Below are 27,964 nucleotides of genomic sequence, written 5' to 3' on the forward strand. Positions count from 1 at the left end.
GCAATAGAAAAACTGTGTAAACACTTATTTCCCCTTAAAACACTATTGGTACTCAAGTATTTAAATAAGGTTTAGATTAAAGCCTTTTCACAACTTGATGACTTCTTTGAAGAACATTAACGATGGTTACATGTGGCATGGTGTGGAAATATCATAATTTGACTTATCAGGCATTGAGAGCTCAGGGTGTGTACACACTGTCTCCATTTTTTACCTGAAAACATATAGAAATCTGCAAATAGATTTAAAGTTAACTAAGTCTGAGAACCCTCAAGTCGGACAAGTTGACTAAATGAAGCTGAACATCTGGTGAAGGTGCTGCTCTATTCTGGGAGAAAGAGGACGTCTCAGGACTGTTCATGTAAATCTGAGTTTCACCTCACTGCTCTCTCTCTCTCTCTCTCTCCCTCTCTCTCTCTCTCTCTCTCTCTCTCTCTCTCTATCTCTCTCTCTCTCTCTCTCTTTCCCTCTCTCTCTCTCTCTCTCTCTCTCTCTCTCCTCTCTCTCTCTCTCTCTCTCTCTCTTTCCTCTCTCTCTCTCTCTCTCTCTCTCTCTCTCTCTCTTTCCCTCTCTCTCTCTCTCTCTCTCTCTCTCTCTCTTTCCCTCTCTCTCTCTCTCTCTGTCTCTCTCTCTCTCTCTCTCTCTCTCTCTCTCTCTCTCCTCTCTCTCTCTCTTTCTCTCTCTCTCTCTCTCTCACTGCTCTCTCTCTCTCTCTCTCTCTCTCTCTCTCTCCTCTCTCTCTCTTTACTGGTGTGTGTAAAATGCTGTGCTGAGTTCAGTTGTTTGGAGCTTGGTTTCAGTTCCTTAGTGCTGATGAGAACTGTTACAGTGTCATAGTCCTAGTGTTTCATTTGTTAATTCATTGTTCAGCAGGTGGTGATCAAGTCTTTCGTGGGTGACACCACTGTGTTACAGCAATGTTACAGAATATGAAATGTGTTAATTATTCAAAATTAAATGTAACAGTGTTTTGGGTGGATCTTAGAGAATACACTATGGGAGAAACCAGCAGATCTAATGTCTGTCCAAGACTGGTTCAGAGCAGGTGGAAATAATCAGACACTGAGTGGTTTCTTCTGCTATTGAAGCAGTGTGTAATTTAAGAAAGTTCAGTTGAAGAAAACAGAAACAGAATCTTAGAAAATGGCAGCGCTGCTCTCACACATTGTGAAGGTGATGGAAACAGATGATGTTTAAGCTCCATGATGAATGTATCAGTTTACACTGATGTCTTTTTGTCTCAGTGAAAAAGACTAAACAACCAGTAAAAATACCTCCTGCTGGTCTTACACTAACACTGGACTCTGCCTAAGACTGCACCAAGAGAAACACTAGAGTAACACTAAATATACATTTCAATTTACAGGACACTCACAGTAACTGTACATTTATAATAACAATAAAATAACACTTACACCACACTTTTATTAACTCTAAGTAAAAGGACATGTCTGGGGAGGACAGAATGTAGTGGGGGAGCTGAGCAGGACAGGGGCCTGATCACAGAAGGGCTGTGTGATTATGTGTTAGATTGATATTGTCCACATTGCACCAGCTACATTTCAGTGGGATGTTCCTCACTACTCTGCCTTTCAGCTAAGATCAAGTTTAGTATCAGTTCTCTAGGTTTAATATCTGATACCTCCTCTATATTATAATTATGAAATAAATAGATTTTTAGAGCAAAGGGCAGAAGAGGGGCTTGATAAATCCACTCTTTTCATCTACACGTTATTACAGAACCTCCAGGAACTCTGCACTTCTTTCTCTTGGGGGCAGCCATGCTGTAATGGTTAGAGAAGTGGGCTTGGGGCAGGAGTGTCCCTGGTTTGATCCCCACAAGCATCAGGAGAACTGGGGACAGGGGGCTTGAACTAACATCACTGTGTCCTCCCTCTAAATCACAGCTGATTTGCCCTGTACCTGGGACAGTCTTCTCCAGTTAATGGATGCAGCATGTGACGACGTAGGTGTGGATTCATATAGAGGCTGGATTCAACACGCCACAGGATCCTTTTTCCATTTCTAATCAATGGAGAACACTACCTGAGATGTAGAGGTTGTCCTGTGGCTTGACCCAGCCCAGAGACATGATGCTGAGGCAGAGGGAATAACTGACACTGCACACTGTAAATACAAATAAATATAGTCCAATGTGTGTGCTTCTTTAGCATTGTTTGTGGTTCTGGTGAATTGCCAATAGATGTTTAGCCCCAAAATAGAACCTTTACTTGTTGGAGAATGAGTTCAGCTGTAGATTCAGTGCTGAGTGTGTCCTTGAGTTTGACTGAGTCAAGATGAACATATTTACACAGATGATGAAGATAATGAACCCTACAAGGATGACTTTAAAAAAGGATGAGCAGGTTTTGAAATAATAATAATAATAATAATAAGAAGAAGAAGAAGAAGAAGAAGAAGAAGAAGAAAAATAAAATAACAATAAAACACTTCCTCTAATATGCTACACAATTGTTGTGTAGTTTAAACCGGTCTAATTTTAGAAGAACTGACTTGATCCACATAATAGACTTAAGCAAGACACTACAGTTCAGGGACATAGTCTTTCCTTTTTATACTTAACTTTTAAAGTTCTACTTGAAACAAATGTAGTGATTTTACTGTGTGAATAAAGTAAAATACTATTTAAACAAACTGTGTAAAGTGTGTAATTAATGTGTGGAGACTGTATGTTGAATGTGTATAGTGTGTATAAAGTGTATATACACTGTGTTTAGACTGGTTGTAAAGTGTGTAATGTGCTGAGTGTGTTAATCTGCTCCTGGTGAGATACTCCATCTCCTGATGTAAATCCCTGTTCCACAGTGAGAAAAACTCCCCAAAGAGAGAACACTCTTCACTACTGTAGTGTTCTGGAGCTGATGAGTTCAGTTGAGTGCAGCTTTAGCAGCTGTTCTCAGATCAGTGAGTGTTTCTGACTCAGAGCAGTTCCTCTACAGTTGAAGGAGGTTTTTGTACACTGCTCTAACACTGTGTGAACGGAGAGCTGCTATACTGCTGACAGTAATAATCTCCTGCATCTTCAGACTTTACTCCAGTGATTTTTAGAGTCTGTACCAGATCCACTCCCACTGAAACGATCTGAGACTCCAGACTGACGGGTGGATGCGCTATAGATCAGGAGTTTAGGAGCTTCTCCAGGTTTCTGTTGATACCAGTGAAGCCAGATGTTGACACTCTCACTGGATCTGCAGCTGATAGCAACAGTGTCTCCTGGAGAAACAGATTGAGATCCTGGAGACTGTGTCAGGATTTTATCTCCAAATGAATCTGTAATGGAAAAAATAAATATATAGATATTAATGGACACAAACATTGTATTTCAGAGGTAAAAATAAAGGAAATATCATTAAAAGCCAAAATGTTGCCTTCAAATGTACATAAAAACAATCACAATATTAACAGGTTTCCTCACCTCTCGTCCAGAGCGCCAGTGTCCAGATGAAGATGGAGTTGGGATGAAGATGGGATATTCAGTTTGACAGAAGCTGATGAACTAGTGACCAATCTGTAGAAATGCCTTCTGAGCGTCAGACTGAGTACTTAGGTGTAACAGTCTGCACTTGGACTTTTACCACTGCTGTACAACCCCCTAAAGAAATTAGAGACCAGACCTGCTGAGAATCTGAAGGGAGAAACCCTCAGCTGAAGTCCAGGTTGTTTTCAGTCTCATGGTTCTGATGATGTGTGAAATCTCGAGGGTAGGACGAGAGAACCAGAATGGAGCCTGTATTGTGATAATGTAGACCATATTACGAGAGAAATGTACAAACAAACAACACAACACATGTTGGAGATGATGATGGAGACAGATTTAAACTGAACTGTGAGATTAGCAGCTATTGTCTTCTTCTCCAGACGTCCTTTAACTCAAAAACACTAATGAAAGATCACTGAAGTATTTAGACACACAACTTGGTTTTAGAAGTTCGGTCACTCCACAATGACTGTGGTGTGGTTCTCTTTTATCATCCAGTGGATTAAAGGAGCAACAAAAACAACCCGTGCTGCATCGCCTCTCAACATTAATGTTATGGTTGTTTACTTAAAGTAACTTTAGGTATTCAGTCCTTCACCAGTGACACACAGCTGCCACAGAACTCAGCAAAATAAAACACTCGCTCCTCACAGATCACACAATTAAAGAAGCTTTCCATTCCACCTTAAATGATGCAGCAGGTGTATGGTGTATGCTCTAGTGTTTAAGGTGGAACGGGACACAGGTGAATTAAAAGCTGACTGCAGCCTCATGCAGGTGTGAGAAGTGAGTGTGTGTTGTACACAGTTGTGTTGGTGCTGGGTCTGCGCTGGTGAGAGATTTAAAACATAGACAAAACACAACTAAATTCCAACAAGAAGTTTCAGATCAGGAAGCTGTCTCAGTCTCGTCCTGAACAAAAGCTTTGGCTCATAAGCCTTTTTCAGTCACATTATTGCTTTTATTTGTCCCTCTTGAACAACAATGATGGTATTTAATTTATGTTCCTCATGATTTATCAGTAAAAGTAACAATGGTTATTGATTTATCAGCTTTATTAGTGATCGTAGAGCTCCCTGTGTATGACATCACTTCCTGTCCTCCACCTGCAGATCAGGCAGTGACATGATGTCATCTGTAAACAACCTATAGGTGGTGATGAGGGATCAGAAAAGGTCAGATGGGACAGGGACATGGACTGTTTGATTCTGATTGAGTTGATTATATTGTACATTCTTGTGTAAGTTTAGAGAGTGAGAGGAAATGTTGATCAGTCTCCTCTCATTAGAGAGCAGTGTGACATGAAGTTAGATTAATTATCAGTAGCTGTGGTGCTCAGGTGTGGAGCCCAGGTGTTGGAGCTGTGTAAGTTCTGTACACTGATTATAGGACAGTGCACCAGTAGGTGGTGATAGACATCTGAACAATAATGAAATGATCAGCCATTAGACGTCCCCTGTGTCGACCTGGACTGGAGTGGACAGCATGGACACCAAGATGGAGGGAATGGACCTGTGGAGGTGTGTGTTAATGATGTGTGTGTCTCTCCTCCACAGAGTGTGTTAGTGAGGCGTGTGTCTCTCCTCCACAGAGTGTGTTATTGTGTGTGGAGGTGTGTGTTAGTGAGGTGTGTGTCTCTCCTCCACAGAGTGTGTTATTGTGTGTATCATCCTCCACCTCAGCACCTGCAGTAAGGTGCAGCTGCAGCAGTGCAGTCTCTGACTGAGGGAGGTTTTTGTACGACTCTATTTCACTGTGTGAACACCCAGCTACCACTGATCTTGTGTGCACTCTGACAGTAATAATCTCTTGCATCTTCAGTCTGGACGTTACTGATGGTCAGAGTGAAGTCAGATCCAGATCCACTGCCACTGAAACGATCTGAAATACCTGACTGTCTAGTGTTTGTGTCAGGAGTTTAGGAGCTTCTCCAGGTTTCTGTTGAAACCAGGAAAGATAGTCATAAGTACTCAAGCGATGCACGGCAGGGCTGGTTCTACAGTTGATGGTGACTGATTGTCCTGTAGAAACAGTTTTAACTGAAGGAGTCTGAGTCACAGTCACCTGACCACTGGATCCTAAAGGAAAGAGTAAATATAAATAGTATAAATGAGTTAATATGAATAAATACACTTAGAAAACTGTAAAAAAATATATTTTTTTAATTGTTAGAATATGCTTGTCAAATTATTCAAAATGTGCTCAGGTGTTTTAATTAATTAATTATTTATATTATTTTTATTATTATTACTATTTATTTTGCTTGTATTTATTTAACTTTATATGTACATGTGTTCACTGTAACTGCAAATCATGAGATTTAAATACAATTACATGTTTTATATCAGAAACAAATATCCATAAAGAAAATCAACTGTGTTACCTCTCGTCCAGAGCGCCAGTGTCCAGATGAAGATGGAGACCAAAGTCATGGTTGCTGTGGGTGAAGTTTGTGGGGCAGCAGCTCTCAGTCATGAAGTGTTAAACTCACAGGACTATAAACACTAGCAGAGCACTGAAGCATGGGCTCATGATGCAAAGTGGACCCTCTCTATGGAAATCATCTTTCTAACAACACTGAGGAAAGATCATCATATTTATTTGATATTGTTTGATCAAACATTTCTGCTCAGTGTGGAGTCTCATGTTTAAAATCCTAAACTCTAACTGTCTCTGCCTTTCATTTGAGGTTTTCTGCAGCTGCTACTGCGGCTCCATCTGTCTGGATCAGGGCTGGAGGACTTTTGGGTGGAGGAAACACAATGATAACAGTAAGAATCTTTTAAACTATTAATGAATGTTGAACAGTTTTCAACAGCAGCTCTAATTTTTACTGATTGAATTATTTATGAACACTTCTGATGAAAGTGAACATATAATCACCAACACAGAGAGTGGAGCATGTTTTTATTATTGTCATTAATTGGATCTGGTTTTAATATTAGTTGATATGATTGTATCTGTGATTGTAATTGGAATCTGAGATGAAAACATGTTTCTACATGTAGTTTTACACTTTTATATCAAGTGTTTGTCTGTTGTGGAAATACAAAAGAACAAAGTGTGTCCTGGGTTTAGATATTTTAATGTTTATAAAATAATCCTTGTTGAGAATCTGTAGCTTCTACAGTTTGGGAGTGTTTTCCATTATTAATAGCTGCAGAATCCATTAATATTGTGTTCTAGTTCAGAAATAGTGTGTGTAAAGGCTGAAGAGAGTGGTGTGTTTAGAGCAGGAGGTTTTTGTACGGCCAGTAAACGAGTTTGTATCACTGTGGTACACTTTTGGTGGAGGAACAAAACTGGATGTTGGAAGTAAGTCCACTTTTACTCTTTATTCAAAAGGAATCTTTAATTAAAATGATTCTGGACAACAGTAGAGATGCACTTGATGATCTTCTGAATAAATGATAATCCAAATGTGAATGTATTTAATTAGAACTGCTCTGAAGTGTGGAGAGTGTGGAGCTTTAGGTTTCACCACCAGCTCCTGTTTCTGAACTGGATTTCTTTTCTTTAAAATACAAATATTTCCTAAAGGTTTCCTGTGAAGTGTTCAGTGATGACATTTCTTTTTAAAAAGATCAAATGTAAAGCTGGATTGTAGAGTCAGTGTTGGGTGATTAGAGCCGTTCTGTCTCCATCTGGACGCCACAATGTGGAGGTTATTATGAGCAGTGTTTTCTGTTCTAAAGCTTTGAAGATGTAGTAAATGGAGACTGCAGCTTGATTTAGTTATTGATTATTCACTGATTTGGAGGAAATCAAATCATGTTTTAAACTTTCACATCATGGGATGTGTGTAATGTTACAATTATAATGAATTAAATGAAAGAAATAGTTTTAAAAGTATTCTGAATGAAATGTATCTATTAATGTAATTGTAAATATTAGTTCATATTTGAAGCGGTTCAGTTTAAGGTTATAATTAGAGCGTTATTTTAATGCTTCACTGAACTCAGTTCTGCTCTGTTAGAAAAACAGTTATATGCAAATGTTTGGGGACGCCTGGTGAAATCATAATGTTCTGTAGATGTTTGTAAGTGAAAACTCTGTAATATTTAATGAAACTGAAATCCTCCTCTGAATGTAATTGTAAATATGAGTTTATATGTGAAAGTGGTTGAGTTGAAGGTTGTAATTAGAGTGTGATCTTTACTGCATCACTGAAGTCATTTGTGCTGTGTTAGAAATAAGGGAAATGAAACTGTGTGTGTGTGTGTGTGTGTCTTAGGTCCGACCCGCCCCACCCTCACAGTCCTGCCCTCCTCCAGTCTGGGGCAGAAGGAGACCACACTGGTGTGTTTGGCCAACAAGGGCTTCCCCTCAGACTGGAAGCTGAGCTGGAAGGTGGGTGGAAACCCTCTGACCTCTGGGTTTAGTCAGAGTCCTGGGCTTCTGCAGAAGGACACTGGCCTCTACAGCTGGAGCAGCACCCTGACCCTCCAGGAGGACGAGTGGATGAAGAAGACAGTGACCTGTGAGTCCACCAAAGGAGGCCAGACTACTGTCAGTGAAACACTGAAGAGAGATCAGTGCACTGGACAGTGAGGGTCCACACCTGTGTTGGAGCTGATAGAGCTCCTCTTCATCTTCAGTGTGTTCAAACATGTCTCTGATTAATGCTCAGATCTTCACATCAGCTTCTGGAGCAGCTCAGTACAGAGTTACACTCTCTATATATACACTCTTACACTGTTTGTGGATTATTATTTTTTTTCCCTTAAACTGTAGTCATTAACTTTCCCTCGTAACATAAAATCTTAATTGTTTGCTAAAAATAAAACTTGTTCATTAACACAAAAATTGTTGATGTTTCTTTTTTACTCTTCAACAAAAAAAAAATCAAAATCAAATCAAAATGTATTTAAATAGCTCTTTTTATTAATGATATTGTCACAAAGCAGAATTATAGAGTTTGTATCAGAACAGATAAGTAAACCTTTCATTCAAACAGTCGATTGTGAACATTCATTTTGAAATTACTGGAGTAAGATGAGCATAGGTATATTTAGAAAGTCAGAAATTAATGAAGATATAGAGTTCCCAGCTGTTCTTTAATTATCAGAATTAAGAAATATTGTCAATAGCCTTTGTTCAGAAAATAATATACGATTAAAGGTTTGCACTCCAACATTGTGAAATACATTGTCAGATCTTGTATATCCACCCTACCCCTAAAAGTCAAATCAAATCAAATCAAATCAAATTTATTTATATAGCGCTTTTCACAACTAATGTTGTCACAAAGCAGCTTCACAGAATTCCAGTAAGACAAAGATTTGACATGAATTGTAAAAACCAATGTAAAACCCTCAAGTGAGCAAGCCAGGGGCGACAGTGGCAAGGAAAAACTCCCCCAGCTGAGGAAGAAACCTTGGGAGGAACCAAGGCTCACAAGGGGTGACCCATCCTCCTCTGGTCAATCTACTGGTGATGATAGTTAGTAGTCCATGAGAACTTCAGTGTAGGGACAGCTTCAAGACACTTGGTGGTTGCTGGAGCGTGGGCAGCTGGTCTGAAGCGTGGAGGAGGATCTCGACAGTCATCCATCAGTGTCCAGACAGACAGGTGGGCAGTCGTTTACTCGGAAAGATGTAAAGGGATGGAATTAGTTTTGAACTGTTTTGTGTTTGTAAAGTAGAAAATATGAAAATTTCCAGAGTGTGGCTAATGACTCCGGCAGATCTGACTATGACAGCATTAACTAAAAGGAGAGAACCAGGAGGACACACAGACACGGGAGCATCCTGAAACACTGGCATCCCTCCGCTCCACCGTCAACAAACCTGAGTGATCGCGAGAAGCGGCGGGACGACAGCACCAGCGTCTCAGTTTACTATAATTCCCTGTGTCCATGGACCCCCCGGATCTGCCGCCTTTATCTATGGGGGAGCATTAGCTACCAAATGATAAACTAAACAAATGAGTTTTTAGCCTACATTTGAAGATTGTGACTGTGTCTGAGTCCCGAACATTTTCTGGAAGATCATTCCAGAGTTGGGGGGCTTTATAAGAAAAGGCTCTTCCCCCAGCTGAGGCCTTCTGAATTCTGGGAACATTTAAAAATCCAGTATTCTGTGATCTGAGAAAACGTGGAGGCTCATAATAGGAAATTGTATCTTGAAGATATTCAGGAGCAAGCCCATGTAGAGCTTTATATGTTAATAACAAAATTTTGTAGTCAATGCGGAATTTAACAGGCAGCCAATGAAGTGATGATAAAACTGGGCTGATATGTTCAAATTTTCTAGTTTTAGTGAGGACCCTAGCTGCAGCATTTTGAACTAGTTGAAGTTTTCTTAAATTGCTGCTGGTGCATCCTGACAGTAGTGCGTTACAGTAGTCAAGCCTTGAAGTAATAAAGGCATGTACTAATGTTTCTGCGTCCTGGAGGGATAAGGCATTTCTAATCTTAGCAATATTGCGAAGATGTAAAAAAGCTGTCCTAGTGATACTACCTATGTGTTGATCAAATGATAAATCCGGGTCAATTATGACACCAAGATTTTTTGCTGCTGAACCAGGTTTAACTGGAAAGTTAGCTAGATTTAAAATTAAGTCTGATAATTTATTTCTTGTCACTTTTGGACCCAAAAGCAGGACCTCTGTTTTGTTGCTGTTTAGAAGGAGGAAGTTACGCAACATCCAGCCTTTCACGTCTTTTACACAGTCCTCTATTTTCTTTAATCTGTGTTTGTCATCGGGCTTGGCTGAAATATACAATTGTGTGTCGTCTGCGTAACAGTGAAAGTTAATGTCATGGTTTCTTATAACTGTGCCTAGCGGTAACATGTATAATGTAAATAATAATGGTCCTAAAATAGAGCCTTGTGGAATTCCAAATCTTACTTTAGAATAATTTGAATTTAGATTGTTTACTTTTACGAATTGATAACGTTCCGTTAAGTAAGATTTGAACCATAATAGGGCTGTCCCTGTGATTCCAACCATGTTTTCTAACCTTTCTATGAGAATATTGTGGTCTATTGTATCGAAGGCTGCGCTTAGGTCAAGAAGCACCAACAGGGATACGTGGCCTTGATCAGAGGCAAGAAGAAGATCATTTGTTATCTTGACTAGAGCTGTCTCTGTACTATGATGTTGCCTAAATCCAGATTGGAATTTTTCATATATATGATTCTTATGTAGATATGAACTAAGTTGTTGGGCCACAGCTTTTTCTAAGATCTTAGACAGAAATGGCAAATTAGAAATAGGCCTGTAATTAGACAGTGTACTAGCATCAAGATTTGGTTTCTTGATCATAGGTTTAATAACTGCTAGTTTAAAAGCTTTGGGTACATGGCCCAGACTAAGGGATGAGTTTACTATAGTTAAAAGAGGATCAATAATAGCTGGTAGTACTTCTTTGAGCAACTTTGTGGGAATTGCATCAAGTGTGCAAGTTGTACAGTTTGCGGAGGTGATAATCTTCTCTAGTTCTAATTGTGGGAGTGGGCAAAAGGTTTCAAGTCTTTCTTTTACAGTTATATTATGTTTTATTTCATTCACATCAGGTGGCAGCCAGGATGGATTTGATCCTGTGGCTAGAGTTTGTTGTCTAGTATTCTCAATTTTATTATTAAAAAAGTCCATAAAATCTTTACTGGTGAGAGTTGCTGGAATTAGTTGTTCAGAACCTGCTTGATTTTTTGTAATTCTAGAAAACACACTAAACAGTGCTCTCGGATTATTTTTATTATGGGAGATCAGCGAGGCCAGATATGCTGAGCAAGCTTTAGTGAGGGCATTTCTATACTCTATAAGGCTGTCCTTCCAGGCAGAATAGAATAGAATATTTCAAGCTTGGTTGATCGCCATTTCCGCTCTAGTTTTCGTAATGTTTGTTTTAAAGTACGGGTCTTATCATTATACCATGGTGCGAGCTTTTTCTGTCTTATACTTTTATGTTTAAGTGGTGCTACCTTTTCTAAAGTAGATCGACAGGTATTTTCTAGGTAATCAGTTAGTACATCTAGGTCCATTGGGTCTGATGGAGTTGGAACTGGGGTCGATAGTTCTGGTAGGTTTTCTATAAATTGTAGGGCGGTAGATGGTTTTATTATACGCCTTGTAGAATAGCGAGGGTTCTTACATATATTATGGATAAAACGTAGCTCATATGAAATTAAGTAATGATCGGAGATTGCTGAGGATTGCGGTAAGATATTAATTTTGTCAATGTTAAGACCTAGTGTCAGAACTAAGTCTAAAGTGTGGCTGCAGTAGTGTGTAGGCCCTGTTACATTTTGAGTAATACCAATAGAGTCTAAGATTGAGGTAAATGCCTTTTTTAGTGGGTCACTTTCCTTCTCAAAATGGATATTGAAATCTCCTACAATTATAACTTTATGATTGCACACCGCTAGGTTTGTAGCAAAATCGCTGAATTCTTTCAGAAATTCTAAGTAAGGCCCTGGTGGTCTGTAAATGTTGCATAATAAAAATGCGTCCTTTTTTGTGACCGGATTTGTAATAATAGTGGAGAGAACCTCAAAAGAAGAGAAGGTGTCACATTGTTTAAGACTAATTTCTAGGGTATTTTGGTAAATTACACATACTCCACCTCCTTTGCCTGATATTCTTGGGCTATGTGCATAATTATAGCCTATGGGGGTGGCTTCATTTAGTGCTAAATATTCATTTGGTTTAACCCACGTTTCCGTGAGACAGAAAACATTGAATTTATGATCACTTATAATATCATTTACGATGAGTGCTTTTGAGTTTAGTGATCTTATGTTGAGTAACCCAAATTTTAGTTCTGAGGTGTTGCTGCTAGGTGTTGTGTATGATTTAATATTGATTAGGTTGCTGAAACAGGCTGATTTTGTTTTTCTACTTTTACATTTAGTTCGGGGGAAAGACACAGTCTCAATACAGTTGAACCTGGGTGACGTCTCAAGACAGTTCGCAGACGGTCGGTTTAGCCTGTCTGTCTGCGGCCTGGTCCCGGCTCTGGATTGTCAGCAGCTATCTACACTACTCTGCTGACTAACTAAAAGACTATGTGCTATACTGCAAGAAAGTAAGGCAGCACCCTCCCGCGTGGGGTGGATACCATCCCTACCTATAAGACCAGGCTTGCCCTCAAAACATAGCCAATTGTCTATAAAGCCCACTTGATTTTCGGAACACCACTTGGACATCCAGCAGTTTAACGCCCAAAGTCTGCTGTAAGCTTCGTCGCCACGCCGCATTGGTATGGGGCCAGAGCAGATTACGGCATCGGACATCGTCTGGGCCAGTTTAATCACCTCTCTAATATTACCCTTAGTTACCTCAGACTGCCGCAGACGAATATCATTGGCCCCTACATGAATGACTACCCTCGAATATCTCCTATTAGCTAACAGTCTAAGGTTGCCACTAATATCCGGCGCTCTGGCTCCCGATAAACAGCTAACTGTTACTGCCGGCGCCCCTAAAGGAGTAGCTAATTTCACGTGCCGAACAATAGAGTCTCCTATAACCAGAGCACTCTTAACAGGCTCCTCAGCGGGTGCTTTGCTGAGCGGGGCAAACCTGTTTGACACGCGAATCGGAGGAGCGTGGTGTCCCGGTGGGCTAGCTTTGGCCTCAGCGTTAGCATCAGCCTTAGCTTTCCGGCTATGACGCCGAGACGTCACCCATTCACCCCGCTGTGAGGGCTCTAACACCGGAGTCGTGGGGGTGCTAACTCTCCCTAAGGCACCCGGAGTTGCTAACACTGAATCTCGCTGTTTATCCCTCAACAATAATAAGCTCCGGATGCGCACTTCTAGCTGGTCCACTTTATCCACCAGAGAGCTAACTAGCTGACACTTACTACAAATACAACCACTATATTTATCGCTAGAGGTGGAAAAGAGCGTTAAACTAAACATGCCACACTCTGAGCAGGCAAAACAGCCAGTAGTAGCCATGGAATTGCAGGTACTTACCGCTTTTAGTGAATTTTAGTAACTTACACCAAGAACGTTACTCCAGGGTCCGGTGGCAGTTTTAGTGCCTCTGTAATGAATATTCCTGCGAAGACAATCTAAAAGATAGATCTATGGATGGTTAGTAGGTTATAAAAACAGATATAAATATAGAAATAACAATAGAAACGAGTAAACAGGAAAACCCGAGCGATCAAAACAGCTTCCAAACGGGTACAGAAACAGCCAAACGGGTTGCCAGATCTACACCCAAAGTCCTACTCTGAACTCTCTGTACTTGTTCTGAGGAGTGTTTTAATATTTCTGTGTAATTTGGGCCTTGTGTTACACATTTGCTCCAGTTCTACTGCACTGACGGACTGTCACAGGAACTGCCTTCCTCAAACCTGCAGACTGGGAAGGCCATGGCAAAACTTCACACCCTCGTTTTAACCATGCTTCAGGGGACTTTTCTTTATGGCCTCATTCATTGTTTTGTTGCAGGATCCATCAACATTTCATCAACATTTGTAGCTTTTTAACTGATGGTAGGATTTTTTGGTCTGAAACCCTTTGCTCAAATCGGTTTATTTCCATGCTCCAAGCGTACTGTGTGTTTAGAAATGAGACATGGCATTCTGTAGGCTTTTCCCCTGAAGAATCCAGACCTGTGGCACCTGCTTTACCGAAGAGAATATGTGGATTCTCCTGATGAGACGAAAGATGTGTTTGTTCAGAGTGATTTCACACACAAAGACATGACTGTATGCAGTTAAAAGCTCAAAGAACTGAACTGTTCTACAGTCCTGAGAACTGTGTTTGTGAGAAATACAAACTTAATGCTTTTACATCATACAGTTCTTAAAAGGAGACGCTTTACCCTTGAACAGTGAGTTTAGCTGTTCATTCAGTGTTGGGTGACGTTTTTGCAATTTGCAAGTTTGTGTAGAGATTGTGTGTAGTGTGTATGATGTGTGTTTATCTGCTCCTATTGAGATACTCCACCTCCTGATGTAAATCCCTGTTCCACAGTGAGGAAAACTCACTGCTGATGCCCTGACTGGATGTCACATTTATGTAAAAAATAATGTAAATGAACAGACAGGTTTATTACATATAACATTAAAATTAGTGCTTGTGTCACAATAAGAGTCTGGATTTTATAAACATTGATATTCAGTAATAAACTCCTTTCAAATTCACACTGATTTGTGCTGAGAGAAAGATCCCCAGCACTGATTCAGATCATGATGGGCAGCTTGTTTGGGGTCAGTTTGATTCCTCCGTATGAAGACATTAACATGTTTTAATTACAGTTTTTAAACAGTTCTGAAACAGTTTTAAAAACTCTTCATCTGATGATAGTTAAATTAAGAGTTAGGAAAGTTCTCCCAGTGACCACGAATGGACCAGTCACGTCCCAAGACGTTCAGCACTGGTCCAGGCTGGCCTGACCTATATTAGTCCATAAAAAGACATTGTCAGACACGGTGGAGGACCATAGAGTCGGACATGTTGGAGAAGTGTTGAGTCGGACAGGTCTGAGAACCCTCAAGTCGGACAAGTTGACTAAATGAAGCTGAACATCTGGTGAAGGTGCTGCTCTATTCTGGGAGAAAGAGGATGACTCAGGACTGTTCATGTAAATCTGAGTTTCACCTCACTGCTCCCTCTCTCTCTCTCTCTCTCTCTCTCTCTCTCTCTCTTTACTGTTGTGTGTAAAATGCTGTGTTGAGTTCAGTTGTTTGGAGCTTGTTTCAGTTCCTTAGTGCTGATGAGAACTGTCACAGTGTCATAGTCCTAGTGTTTCATTTGTTAATTCATTGTTCAGCAGGTGGTGATCAAGTCTTTCGTGGGTGACACCACTGTGTTACAGCAATGTTACAGAATATGAAAAGCCTTCAGTGTCCAAGATAAAGCTTAAAACAGCTCTGAGTGAATCTTAGAGAATAAACTGAGAGATGGGGTCAGATCAAATGTCTGTCCAAGACTGGCTCAGAGTGGGTAGAAATAACCAAACACAGATGAAGTGTCCTGTTGCTGTGTCAGAGTTTAGTTTAGAGATAACAGACATGGTTTTTAATTTTAGAACATGGTACTGCTGCTGTTAGGAGTTGAGAAGTTTATAGAAACAGATCATGTGTAAGGTCCATGATGAATGTATTAGTTTGCACTGATGTATTTCAGTCTCAGAGAAACACATCATAATGTAGCCACAAGCTGTGATTTACGGGCTCCTCACAGTCTGTGTGTAAATTGTGCTTACATATGCAAGTACAAGGCCTTATTCACCTTTGCAATGTTATTGGGTATTTTCTTGTATGCAGCATTTCTGAGTGTGATCTCTATGTGGGCCCCTCTCTCTCCTATTCTCTCTCTCTATCTCTGGTTGAGGCTGGGACTGGTTAATATGGGGGTAGTGAGGTTGATGCTGGGGCTGATAATGTGAAGGAGGAGGAATCTTTGACTCTCAGGTTGTGGAGGGGGGTGCAGCTGCTGAGCATGAGGTTGGGGACTCTCAGGGGGACAGTCAGACTGGTACTATTTCTGGAGCTGAGCTGGCTGAGGAAGAGGCTGGTGCTGTTGAACTGTTCCTGGGGAGGTTTTTGTCAGGGTTCCTTTTGGTAAACAAAAAATGAAGTGGACTAAAACAAATGATAATAAAGGGAAGACTCAGAGGGCATCAGGAGCACAGAGTGAGCACCATAAAGAGAACCCTGGTTCTGGCTCTGGTACCCTGGATGACTCTGAGAGTGATCTGCCAGCTGCTAAAAGCAGTCCCAGAGCTTATGGTTTTGAGAAGATTCTGTCTTTTTCTTCATAAGACTGAGAACATGAAATGTGTTGTAGTGAAAGAGCACTTTTCCTGATGGGTCTCTTTGGTAATTCAGTCCAGAACCTCAATGAGCTCCACAGTGAGGATGGTTTTGAAAGCTCCTAGCCTCTTTCTGTTCCTCACTCTGCTGCTGCTCCTGTTGTACTATTTCTCCTTTCTGACACAGAAAGTTACTGACATTATGCTTCTTCGGGAGAAACACAGTGACAGGGATAATAAGGCTGACTGGAAGAAATAATTTGACGGGGAGGTGTTTTTAAGTCACGTGTTCAGCTAGAGGTGGGGTAGCGATCCTGTTTGATACTCACTTCTTCCCAATCTCCTTCGAGGCTGAGCAGGTGGTGGAGGGGAGGTGCATAATCGTGAATGCTCAGTTTGACTTTTGTAAAGTTGTTCTTTTTTAACATTTATGCTCCTGTGAATATGCTAACAGGGGGATCTTCTAACTGTAGCTCTGAGGACTTTCTGTTCATGGGGTGTGATTTTAACAAGGAGGATGACTCTCTGGACAGGAATAGTTGTGATTCACCGTTTTTGTAACCTGCGAGAATGGTGGGAATATAAAAGTACAAATTAAACAGTTTTGTCAGCAGTACACTTCTAAAGTCTCTCAGCACATTACTCAGTCCATGAAAAGACCTGAATATGAAAAGAGTCAAACAGAATCCACTGGACACCAAAGTCAAGTCAGGGTCCTTAGAACTAAATCCTCTGCTCTTCATTATCTGTTGGACATCAGGGCACAAGGGGCTCTGGTCCGGTCTTGGTTCCAGAGCCTGTCACAGGTGGCTGCCCCGTCTAAGTTATTCTTTAGTCTAGAGAGGAGGAACTGTCAGAGCCATTCACTCTCTGCACTCTGAGGATTGGCAGGAGTTCACATAACAGACATCTGTAAACGGGCTGTATAGTTCTACACTGAGCTGTACAGAAGTGAACACAGGGAGCACAGAGAACTGGGTTTGACCATCATTATCATTATTCTTAAGTCATTGTTTCTTCAGGTGAGGTTGGAGCATTGCAGTGAGTATGGTGTACCCACGTCCCTCGTCCTTCCACCTTCACGGCCTTGTGGGTCACTAGGAGCACACACAGTGACAGGGATAATAAGGCTGACTGTAAGAAAGAATTTGACGGGGAGGTGTTTTTAAGTCACGTGTTCAGCTAGAGGTGGGGTAGCGATCCTGTTTGATACTCACTTATTCCCAATCTCCTTCGAGGCTGAGCAGGTGGTGGAGGGGAGGTGCATCGTGAATGCTCAGTTTGACTTCTTTAAAGTGGTTCTTTTATAGCATTTATGCTCCTGTGAATATGCTAACAGGGGGTTATCTTCTAACTGCAGTTCTGAGGACTTTCTGTTCATGGGGTGTGATTTTAACAAGGAGGATGACTCTCTGGACAGGAATAGTTGTGATTCACTGTTTTTGTAACCTGCGAGAATGGTGGGATTACAAAAGTACAAATTAAACAATTTTGTCAGCAGTACACTTCTAAAGTCTCTCAGCACATCACGCCGTCCATGAAAGACCTGAATATGACAAGAGTCACACAGAATCCACTGGACACCATAGTCAAGTCAGGGTCCTTAGAACTAAATCCTCTGCTCTTCATTATCTGTTGGACATCAGGGCACAAGGAGCTCTGGTCTGGTCTTGGTTCCAGAGCCTGTCACAGGTGGATGCCCTGTCTAAGTTATTCTTTATTCTAATGCTGTCAGAGCCATTCACTCTCTGCACTCTGAGGATGGGCAGGAGCTCACATAGCCAACAGACATCTGTAAACGGGCTGTATAGTTCTACACTAAGCTGTACAGAAGTGAACACAGGGAGCACAGAGAACTGGGTGCTGGGTTTTACACAGGAATATTGAGGGTTGCAGAATGCTCCAGTGCAGCACTGGTGGAGTGGGCCTCTGGGTGAGCAGGAGCTCTAAGCTGCTTTACAGGGCATGGGAGGAGGGACTGCCCCGGGTCTAGGTGGCCTTCCGGTTGTATTCTACCTATACAACTTCCGGTTGTATTCTATGACCTTTTGGACAGAGCTAGGTGCTGACCTACTGGCTGTTCTGAATGAGAGTCTGGCTGTTGGTTCCCTACATTTGAGCTGCAGGATGCAGTCATTGCCCTGCTGCCCAGGAAAGGCGACATGCAGGAGATTAAGAACTGGAGGTCAGTGAATCTCCTGTGGACAGATCCTAAGATCTTTTCTAAAGCTCTGACTAACAGACTGAAGGATGTGATGGAGCAGGTCATCCACCAGGACCTTACGCTGTCCTTGGCAGGTCCATTAGAGATAATGTTTATCTTGTTAGGGATGTGTCTGAGATTTCCAGGACTCATGGGCTTGACTTTGGCCTCATTTCCATTGATCAAGAAAAGGATTTTGATCGAGTGCAGTATGCCTACCTTTGGCTCTAGAAGAATTAAAGTTGGGCTCTGTGTTTACTAGCATGTAGATAGTATTGTACTGTGACAGCGAAAATGTGCTGAAAATGAATGGTGGACTGAATGCTCCTTTTAAGGTTCTAAGGGGTATACAACAAGGCTGTGCACTGTCTGGTACACTGTACGTCATTGCCATTGAACCTCTGCTACACATGGCAGAGAAACAGACATCACAAAACAAACTTTGCTCAGAGTTTGATGTGTTTATGTACAACTGGAGAATAACAAGATTTCTTCTCATGCTGATGATGTGAAGGTAATGGTGAGGAACCAGATGGATGTTGATAGCCCGTTAATATCTTGGCTGTGTAAATAACTTGGTTGTGTCATCTCTGTGGCATTGGTTCTCCTGTGTGGACCCTTCTTTTGATATACTCTCTCAGTTGTCCACCACTTTTGTGGACCTCTTTTGGGACCACATCCACTGGGTCCCCCAGGCTGTGCTGATCCTGCCCAGGATGGAAGGTGGCAGAAGTTTGCACCTCGTGAGCAGGCTTTCAGCTTTTAGACTGCAGTTTCTGCAGAAGTATTTAACTGGTTCTGCTGATGTAGTGTGGAGAGCTGTGGCTAGCAGCATTCTGCACTCTGTTGATGGACTGGGGCTAGATTTTTATGGATTACAAGTTGCTAAATTGTACTGGATTAACTGTTTTTTATCATGGACTTTTTAAAGTATGGGGACTTTTTAGGACTGAAAAGCTGGATTACTCCTCCCTCCACTGGCAGCTGGAAGAGCCTCTGGTAAGAGGGGCTCGACTGGACGTGTCTGGTGATGGGACTACAAGAACAGTGACACTGAAGGTCTTGGTGGGCCTTGTTTTGGGGATGTCCAGGCTGGGGCAGAGGTTTGTCAGGCACACACAGACCATCACTGATGCCTGGATAGGCAGGGTCACTGTGGAGGAACTGTCCCTGCTGAGAGAATACGGGTCTGGGACTGCTGTAATTATGATGGATGTGATCACATACTTGAATAATAAATTTAACTTCTACATCTGTAGAGTTTCTCCATCTGAGGTTTCTCAAAATTCATGAAAGACATAATTTTTAAATTGCAGAACTTTCTGAGTGGACATTCTGCCTTGAATAACTCTTAAAGCAGTGTTTATGAAACCAGTAGTTGGAGCCATGAGATAACACAGCTACAGTCGCTCTCTCCCACCGGCCTGCATTTGTCTCCTCCACAGAGTGTGTTATTGTGTGTGGAGGTGTGTGTTAGTGAGGTGTGTGTCTCTCCTCCACAGAGTGTGTTATTGTGTGTGGAGGTGTGTGTTAGTGAGGTGTGTGTGTCTCTCCTCCACAGAGTGTGTTATTGTGTGTGGAGGTGTGTGTTAGTGAGGTGTGTGTCTCTCCTCCACAGAGTGTGTTATTGTGTGTGGAGGTGTGTGTTAGTGAGGTGTGTGTGTGTCTCCTCCACAGAGTGTGTTATTGTGTGTGGAGGTGTGTGTTAGTGAGGTGTGTGTCTCTCCTCCACAGAGTGTGTTATTGTGTGTATCATCCTCCCCCTCAGCACCTGCAGTAGGGTGAAGCTGCAGCAGTGCAGTCTCTGTGCAGTCTCTGACTGAGGGAGGTTTTTGTACGACTTTATTTCACTGTGTGAACAAGCTACCAGTGATGCTATGCCAACTCTGACAGTAATAATCTCCTGCATCTTCAGTCTGGACGTTACTGATGGTCAGAGTGAAGTCAGATCCAGATCCACTGCCACTGAAACGATCTGAAATACCTGACTGTCTCCTGTTAGCGTAGTAGATCAGGAGTTTAGGAGCTTCACCAGGTTTCTGCTGATACCAGGCAAGATGTTCACCATTAGAATTAGTGTAGACATTAGGGCTGGTTCTACAGTTGATGGTGACTGATTGTCCTGTAGAAACAGTTTTCACTGAAGGAGTCTGAGTCACAGTCACCTGACCACTGGATCCTAAAGGAAAATAAAATAAAATAATAATAATAAAACTATTTACAATAGTATAAGTAATATATTTATTTAATTAAAAATAGTAAAAGTATATTAATGATATAACATATATTATATAATATAATATATTTATAATATTTATAATAATATACAAGTTGGGTACTTTAGGTGAAGTAGAATTTAATTTTTTTAATTATTTATTAATAAATAATTATTAATTATTTCTAAGGTGTGTTTACTGTAATTTCTAATGGTAAATACATATACTATTTCAGATGTATACATCTCTTGAAAAGGTAAATGAGTGTCTCACCTCTTGTCCAGAGCACCAGTGTCCAGATGAAGATGGAGACCAAAGTCATGGTTGCTGTGGGTGAAGTTTGTGGGGCAGCAGCTCTCAGTCATGAAGTGTTAAACTCACAGGACTATAAACACTAGCAGAGCACTGAAGCATGGGCTCATGATGCAAAGTGGACCCTCTCTATGGAAATGCCTCCATTAAACACCTCCATAATAAACACATAAAAATGTTTAGATTGTTTAGAAAACAAGGTTTAGTTCAGAGATAGATCTTCATTTAGAAATGTTAGAGTTTTATGAATAAGTTTTGAGGGTAAAGTGTGTAAACCCCTCACACACAGATTTTACAGTGTTATCACTAACAGTGTGATGAGTGATGTAGGTTTATGGACAATGACTCTTCACTGAAATGTAGCACTGTGTCACACATTCAGTGAAGGAGCAAAACTCAGTCTGAAAATGAAGGGACTTTTATTCTGTTTAAACATGAGACTTATTTAATCTTTCTCATCACTTTTACTGAAAAAGACCCACATACAGTAAATTCAGACTAACACTGTGTTACAATTGTATTTTAAGAGTTTTAAAGTTAAATATGTGATTCATTGTTTTAGTTTGTAATTCAAACAATGTCACATTTATATAAAACATAATGTAAATGAACAGACGGGTTCATTACATATAACATTAAAATTAGTGCTTGTGTCACAGTAAGAGTCTGGATTTTATAAACATTGATATTCAGTAATAAACTCCTTTCAAATTCCCACTGATTTGTGCTGAGAGAAATATCCCCAGCACTGATTCAGATCATGATGGGCAGCTTGTTTGGGGACAGTTTGATTCCTCCGTATGAAGACATTGACATGTTTTAATTACAGTTTTAAAACAGTTCTGAAACAGTTTTAAAAACTCTTCATCTGATGATAGTTAAATTAAGAGTTAGGAAAGTTCTCCCAGTGACCACGAATGGACCAGACACGTCCCAAGACATTGAGTACAGGTCCAGTCTGGCCTGACCTATATTAGTCCATAAAAAGACATTGTCAGACACGGTGGAGGACCATAGAGTCGACCATAGAGAACCCTCAAGTCAGACAAGTTGACTAAATGAAGCTGAACATCTGGTGAAGGTGCTCCTCTATTCTGGGAGAAAGAGAACGACTCAGGACTGTTCATCTAAATCTGAGTTTCACCTCACTGCTCTCTCTCTCTCTCTCTCTCTCTCTCTCTCTCTCTCTCTCTTTACTGGTTTGTGTAAAGTGTTGTGTTGAGTTCAGTTGTTTGGAGCTTGGTTTCAGTTCCTTAGTGCTGGTGAGAACTGTCACAGTGTCATAGTCCTGTTAATTTATTGTTCAGCAGGTGATGATCAAGTCTTTAATGGTTGTTATAGCATTTTTCAGAATATGTGAATAGTGCTGATGAGAACTGTCACAGTGTCATAGTCCTAGTGTTTCATTTGTTAATTCATTGTTCAGCAGGTGATGATCATGTCTTTCGTGGGTGACACCACTGTGTTACAGCAATGTTACAGAATATGAAAAGTGTTAATTATTCAAAATTAAATGTAACAGTGTTTTGGTTAGTAGTACTGATCATTGTATTGTCCAGTACAATTTTAAAAAGTCATGTGTGAAACCCAAGAGCTCTCATTGACATTTCAACTCACTTACAGGTGATGCACATTTTAGAGAATGCTTTATATTATTTTTGGAGGTTTTTAGAGCACAAAAATCTGCATTCTCCTCATTACAACAGTGGTGGGACATAGCCAAAGTGCAAATAAAACTATACATTGGATGACCTGCAGGGGGTCACAGTGCAGGGGGTGCTGGTCCACTTGCGCTTTAAAACTGTGCCTGATATGGATGCCCCTAATTTCTTTATGGTCTTGAACAGAAAATGAACAGAAAATGTTCATACATGCTCTTTTACTGGAGCCCACTGCAGTTTGTGAGCGCATAGTCTGCTTTTCTCCAAGCTGTTTACTAAGCTGAGAATTGTTTTTGGCAAATGCCAAAGATGACACCAGAATCAGCAAAAAAGCTTGACAGTGAGATGCCATTGGAGACACTGCCCTACAGGCCATAGGAAATGGAAGAGTTCCTGGCATTGATGGCTGGACATGCTGAAGGAGGGGAAGCTCCCCTGAGCTGCAGAAGAGCCGCCCTTTCCCTGTTTAAGAAAGGAGACCTCACTGAACTGAAGAACTGTAGCCCCATGTCCCTTCTGTGCACTGACTTACAACCTGCTCTCAAAATCATTGGCTGTAAGACTGGGGAAGGTGATGGGACAGGTCATTCATGTTGACTAGACGTACTGTGTTCCTGGAAGGTCGATGTTTGGTAATATACAGTTAATTTGAGAAACTTTTGACCTGGGTTGTTATTCTTAGACTAGGAAAAAGCCATTGACAGAGTTGAACATGAATATTTATGGGAAATACTGGAAAACATTGGGTCCAACTCTGTCTTTATAGCCATGATCAAGGTTGTACTGTGAGAGTACATTGAGAGTGATTTTAAGGTTTCCAGGGGCATCAGAGAGGGATGCTCTTTCTTTCTGTTTCTCCATTGCTATAGAACCACTATTTTCAGCATATGCCGATAACTTTTTAGTTCTTATTAAGTCACAGGAAGAGGTAAATGTGCTAACTGAACTTTTCAATGATTTTAAGTTCTTAACTTCAGCAAAGGTCAACTGGCAGAAGAGCGAGGCGATTTTAGTGGGTGAGGGGGAAGGTAAAGAACCTGTTTTTACAGATGCCCTCAACTGAAAGTGAGGGGTTTAACTTGGGGCTAGTGAGTTTATGAAGAAGAATTGGGAGGACATTCTAGAGAAAATGAAATGTCAATTATCGAAATGGAAACGGCTGGCCCCTAAAATGTCATGTAAAGGATGGGTCTTAATTGTAAATGACCTCGCTGCTTCTCCCTTATGGCATAAAACAGATTGCTCACCACCCCCCCTCGAATATGCTAGCGGTTATCCAAGCGAACCTGGTGGATTTCTTGGGGGACAAACTACACTGGTTTCTGCTAGGAATCCTTCACCTCTCAAAGGAGGAAGGTGGGTAAGGTCTTGTCCATCTGGTCAGTAGAACTGCTGCCTTTTGGCTCCAGCTCATCCAGTGACTGCTCACTGGCCCTGAGGATGTGGTTTGGAGGCCAGTTTTAGGTGGAATACTGCAAACAGTGGGGGGTCTGATCCATGGAGCAGGCTTATACTCACGAAGCCATAACCCTGTGTCCTGTTTAGAACCCTAATTGAGGCTGGTGTCACCATACTACAACAGCAGGTGAGGCTCGCTTGACCTGAGCTCAGTAATGCTGAACACCTGGCTAGTCGACTGGGTATAAGGTCACTGTGTGTAGCGCTCCAGCTCCAGCTTTGGTGGAGTGTGTGTTATTGTGTGTGGAGGTGCGTGTTAGTGAGGTGTGTGTCTCTCCTCCACAGAGTGTGTTATTGTGTGTGGAGGTGTGTGTCTCTCCTCCACAGAGTGTGTTATTTTGTGTGGAGGTGCGTGTATCCATCTGCACTCACTGATGATGACTCACGGATGAAAGCCCACTTTAGAATTGGTCCAATAAAATGAATTGAATAAAATAATGAACGTTGCTTTTCAAACCCATGTCCTCTACCAGAAATGTGAATTAATCCATGCAACTCATCCATCCATCCTTCCTCTCTCTCTCTCTCTCTCTCTCTCTCTCTCTCTCTCTCTCTCTCTCTCGCTCCCTGATGACCTGTTTCCATCACACCAGTGATATACTCCTAGTGAAGGATGTGCTGATGAGAACAAAGGAGGGCCAGCACTGAGAGCAGGAAGAGAAGAAGAGGGACTGAAAGTGACTGTTGTTTGTTTTGCGTTGAGAAGAAAAGCTGGTCATTTGGGGTGTGTTACAGTGTGCCATTCTGGTGTGTAAATAAAAGACCATTCAGACAAACTGCTGCTGCCCCCAGAGTCCTCCTCCCTACAGAGGCTTGGTCACTGACAAATTTATTCTTTTTTATTCATAAATAATCAGTGCCTAAATATTTGTTTGCTATTCCTCAGTAAACTAAACTACCGTTATGGGAGATGTGTGATGATTTAGCATCAGATGATGAACCATTAGTTAAATATTCAGTTTGACAGAAGCTGATGAACTAGTGACCAATCTGTAGAAATGCCTTCTGAGCGTCAGACTGAGTACTTAGGTGTAACAGTCTGCACTTGGACTTTTACCATTGCTGTACAACCCCCCTAAAGAAATTAGACACCAGACCTGCTGAGAATCTGAAGGGAGAAACCCTCAGCTGAAGTCCAGGTTGTTTTCAGTCTCATGGTTCTGATGATGTGTGAAATCTCGAGGGTAGGACGAGAGAACCAGAATGGAGCCTGTATTGTGATGATGTAGACCATATTACGAGAGAAATGTACAAACAAAACAACATAACACATGTTGGAGATGATGATGGAGACAGATTTAAACTGAACTGTGAGATTAGCAGCTATTGTCTTCTTCTCCAGACGTCGTTTAACTCAAAAACACTAATGAAAGATCACTGAAGTATTTAGACACACAACTTGGTTTTAGAAGTTCGGTCACTCCACAATGACTGTGGTGTGGTTCTCTTTTATCATCCAGTGGATTAAAGGAGCAACAAAAACAACCCGTGCTGCATCACCTCTCAACATTAATGTTATGGTTGTTTACTTAAAGTAACTTTAGGTATTCAGTCCTTCACCAGTGACACACAGCTGCCACAGAACTCAGCAAAATAAAACACTCGCTCCTCACAGATCCCACAATTAAAGAAGCTTTCCATTCCACCTTAAATGATGCAGCAGGTGTATGGTGTATGCTCTAGTGTTTAAGGTGGAACGGGACACAGGTGAATTAAAAGCTGACTGCAGCCTCATGCAGGTGTGAGAAGTGAGTGTGTGTTGTACACAGTTGTGTTGGTGCTGGGTCTGCGCTGGTGAGAGATTTAAAACATAGACAAAACACAACTAAATTCCAACAAGAAGTTTCAGAACAGGAAGCTGTCTCAGTCTCGTCCTGAACACAGACTTTGGCTCATAAGCCTTTTTCAGTCACATTATTACTTTTATTTGTCCCTCTTCAACAACAATGTTGGTATTTAATTTATGTTCCTCATGATTTATCGGTAAAAGTAACAATGATTATTGATTTATCAGTTTTATTAGTGATCGTACAGCTCCCTGTGTATGACATCACTTCCTGTCCTCCATCTGCAGATCAGGCAGTGACATGATGTCATCTGCAAACAACCTATAGGTGGTGATGAGGGATCAGAAAAGGTCAGATGGGACAGGGACATGGACTGTTTGATTCTGATTGAGTTGATTATATTGTAAATTCTTATGTAAGTTTAGAGAGTGAGAGGAAATGTTGATCAGTCTCCTCTTATTAGAGAGCAGTGTGACATGAAGTTAGATTAATTATCAGTAGCTGTGGTGCTCAGGTGTGGAGCCCAGGTGTTGGAGCTGTGTAAGTTCTGTACACTGATTAAAGGACAGTGCACCAGTAGGTGGTGATAGACATCTGAAAAATAATGAACTGATCAGCCATTTGACGTCCCCTGTGTCGACCTGGACTGGAGTGGACAGCATGGACACCAACCTGGAGGGAATGGACCTGTGGAGGTGTGTGTTAATGAGGTGTGTGTCTCTCCTCCACAGAGTGTGTTATTGTGTGTATCATCCTCCCCCTCAGCACCTGCAGTAGGGTGCAGCTGCAGCAGTGCAGTCTCTGTGCAGTCTCTGACTGAGAGAGGTTTTTGTACGACTCTATTTCACTGTGTGAACAACCAGCTACCACTGATCTGGTGTAAACTCTGACAGTAATAATCTCCTGCATCTTCAGCCTGGACGTTACTGATGGTCAGAGTGAAGTCAGATCCAGATCCACTGCCACTGAAACGATCTGAAATACCTGACTGTCTAGTGTTAGCGTAGTAGATCAGAAGTTTAGGAGCTTCTCCAGGTTTCTGCTGATACCAATGTAATTCTTCTTTTCCATTACTCCAGCGATACACTGCAGGGCTGGTTTTACAGTTGACGGTGACTGATTGTCCTGTAGAAACAGTTTTCACTGAAGGAGTCTGAGTTACAGTCACCTGACCACTGGATCCTGAACAATAAAAAATAAAATTAAACATTAAAATAAAATAATGGATGAAATTATGCTGTAAAAACTTAAATATGATCTGTTAGTTCTTTAATTAATTATATATTAATTGATGTTAGTCCTGTAATTTAGTTAGAGAGATGCCATAATGTATTGGTTTGTTTTACTTACATTTTCATATTACTCATAATTAGTCTGAAATGGAATTAATCATGTGTGTTACCTCTCGTCCAGAGCGCCAGTGTCCAGATGAAGATGGAGACCAAAGTCATGGTTGCTGTGGGTGAAGTTTGTGGGGCAGCAGCTCTCAGTCATGAAGTGTTAAACTCACAGGACTATAAACACTAGCAGAGCACTGAAGCATGGGCTCATGATGCAAAGTGGACCCTCTCTATGGAAATCATCTTTCTAACAACACTGAGGAAAGATATCATATTTATTTGATATTGTTTGATCAAACATTTCTGCTCAGTGTGGAGTCTCATGTTTAAAATCCTAAACTCTAACTGTCTCTGCCTTTCATTTGAGGTTTTCTGCAGCTGCTACTGCGGCTCCATCTGTCTGGATCAGGGCTGGAGGACTTTTGGGTGGAGGAAACACAATGATAACAGTAAGAATCTTTTAAACTATTAATGAATGTTGAACAGTTTTCAACAGCAGCTCTAATTTTTACTGATTGAATTATTTATGAACACTTCTGATGAAAGTGAACATATAATCACCAACACAGAGAGTGGAGCATGTTTTTATTATTGTCATTAATTGGATCTGGTTTTAATATTAGTTGATATGATTGTATCTGTGATTGTAATTGGAATCTGAGATGAAAACATCTTTCTACATGTAGTTTTATACTTTTATATCAAGTGTTTGTCTGTTGTGGAAATACAAAAGAACAAAGTGTGTCCTGGGTTTAGATATTTTAATGT

At 41.1% G+C, this 27,964-nt stretch overlaps 1 non-coding gene and 2 pseudogenes across 1 annotated transcript; 1 reads left to right on the plus strand and 2 right to left on the minus strand.

Moving 5' to 3' along the window:
- The first annotated feature begins 1,576 nt into the window (after positions 1–1,576).
- LOC136695769 (U2 spliceosomal RNA) lies at positions 1,577–1,765 on the plus strand. Its single transcript, XR_010802362.1, has one exon. It is a non-coding gene; the product is annotated as a U2 spliceosomal RNA (small nuclear RNA).
- Positions 1,766–20,269: 18,504 nt separating this feature from the next.
- On the minus strand, positions 20,270–21,003 carry LOC136693760 (immunoglobulin kappa variable 4-1-like; annotated as a pseudogene).
- A 5,697-nt stretch (positions 21,004–26,700) lies between these two features.
- LOC136695636 (immunoglobulin kappa variable 4-1-like) lies at positions 26,701–27,350 on the minus strand (annotated as a pseudogene).
- Positions 27,351–27,964: the final 614 nt, after the last annotated feature.

This window comes from Hoplias malabaricus, chromosome 4 (assembly GCF_029633855.1).
Source record: "Hoplias malabaricus isolate fHopMal1 chromosome 4, fHopMal1.hap1, whole genome shotgun sequence".
Classification (NCBI taxonomy): Eukaryota; Metazoa; Chordata; class Actinopteri; order Characiformes; family Erythrinidae; genus Hoplias; species Hoplias malabaricus.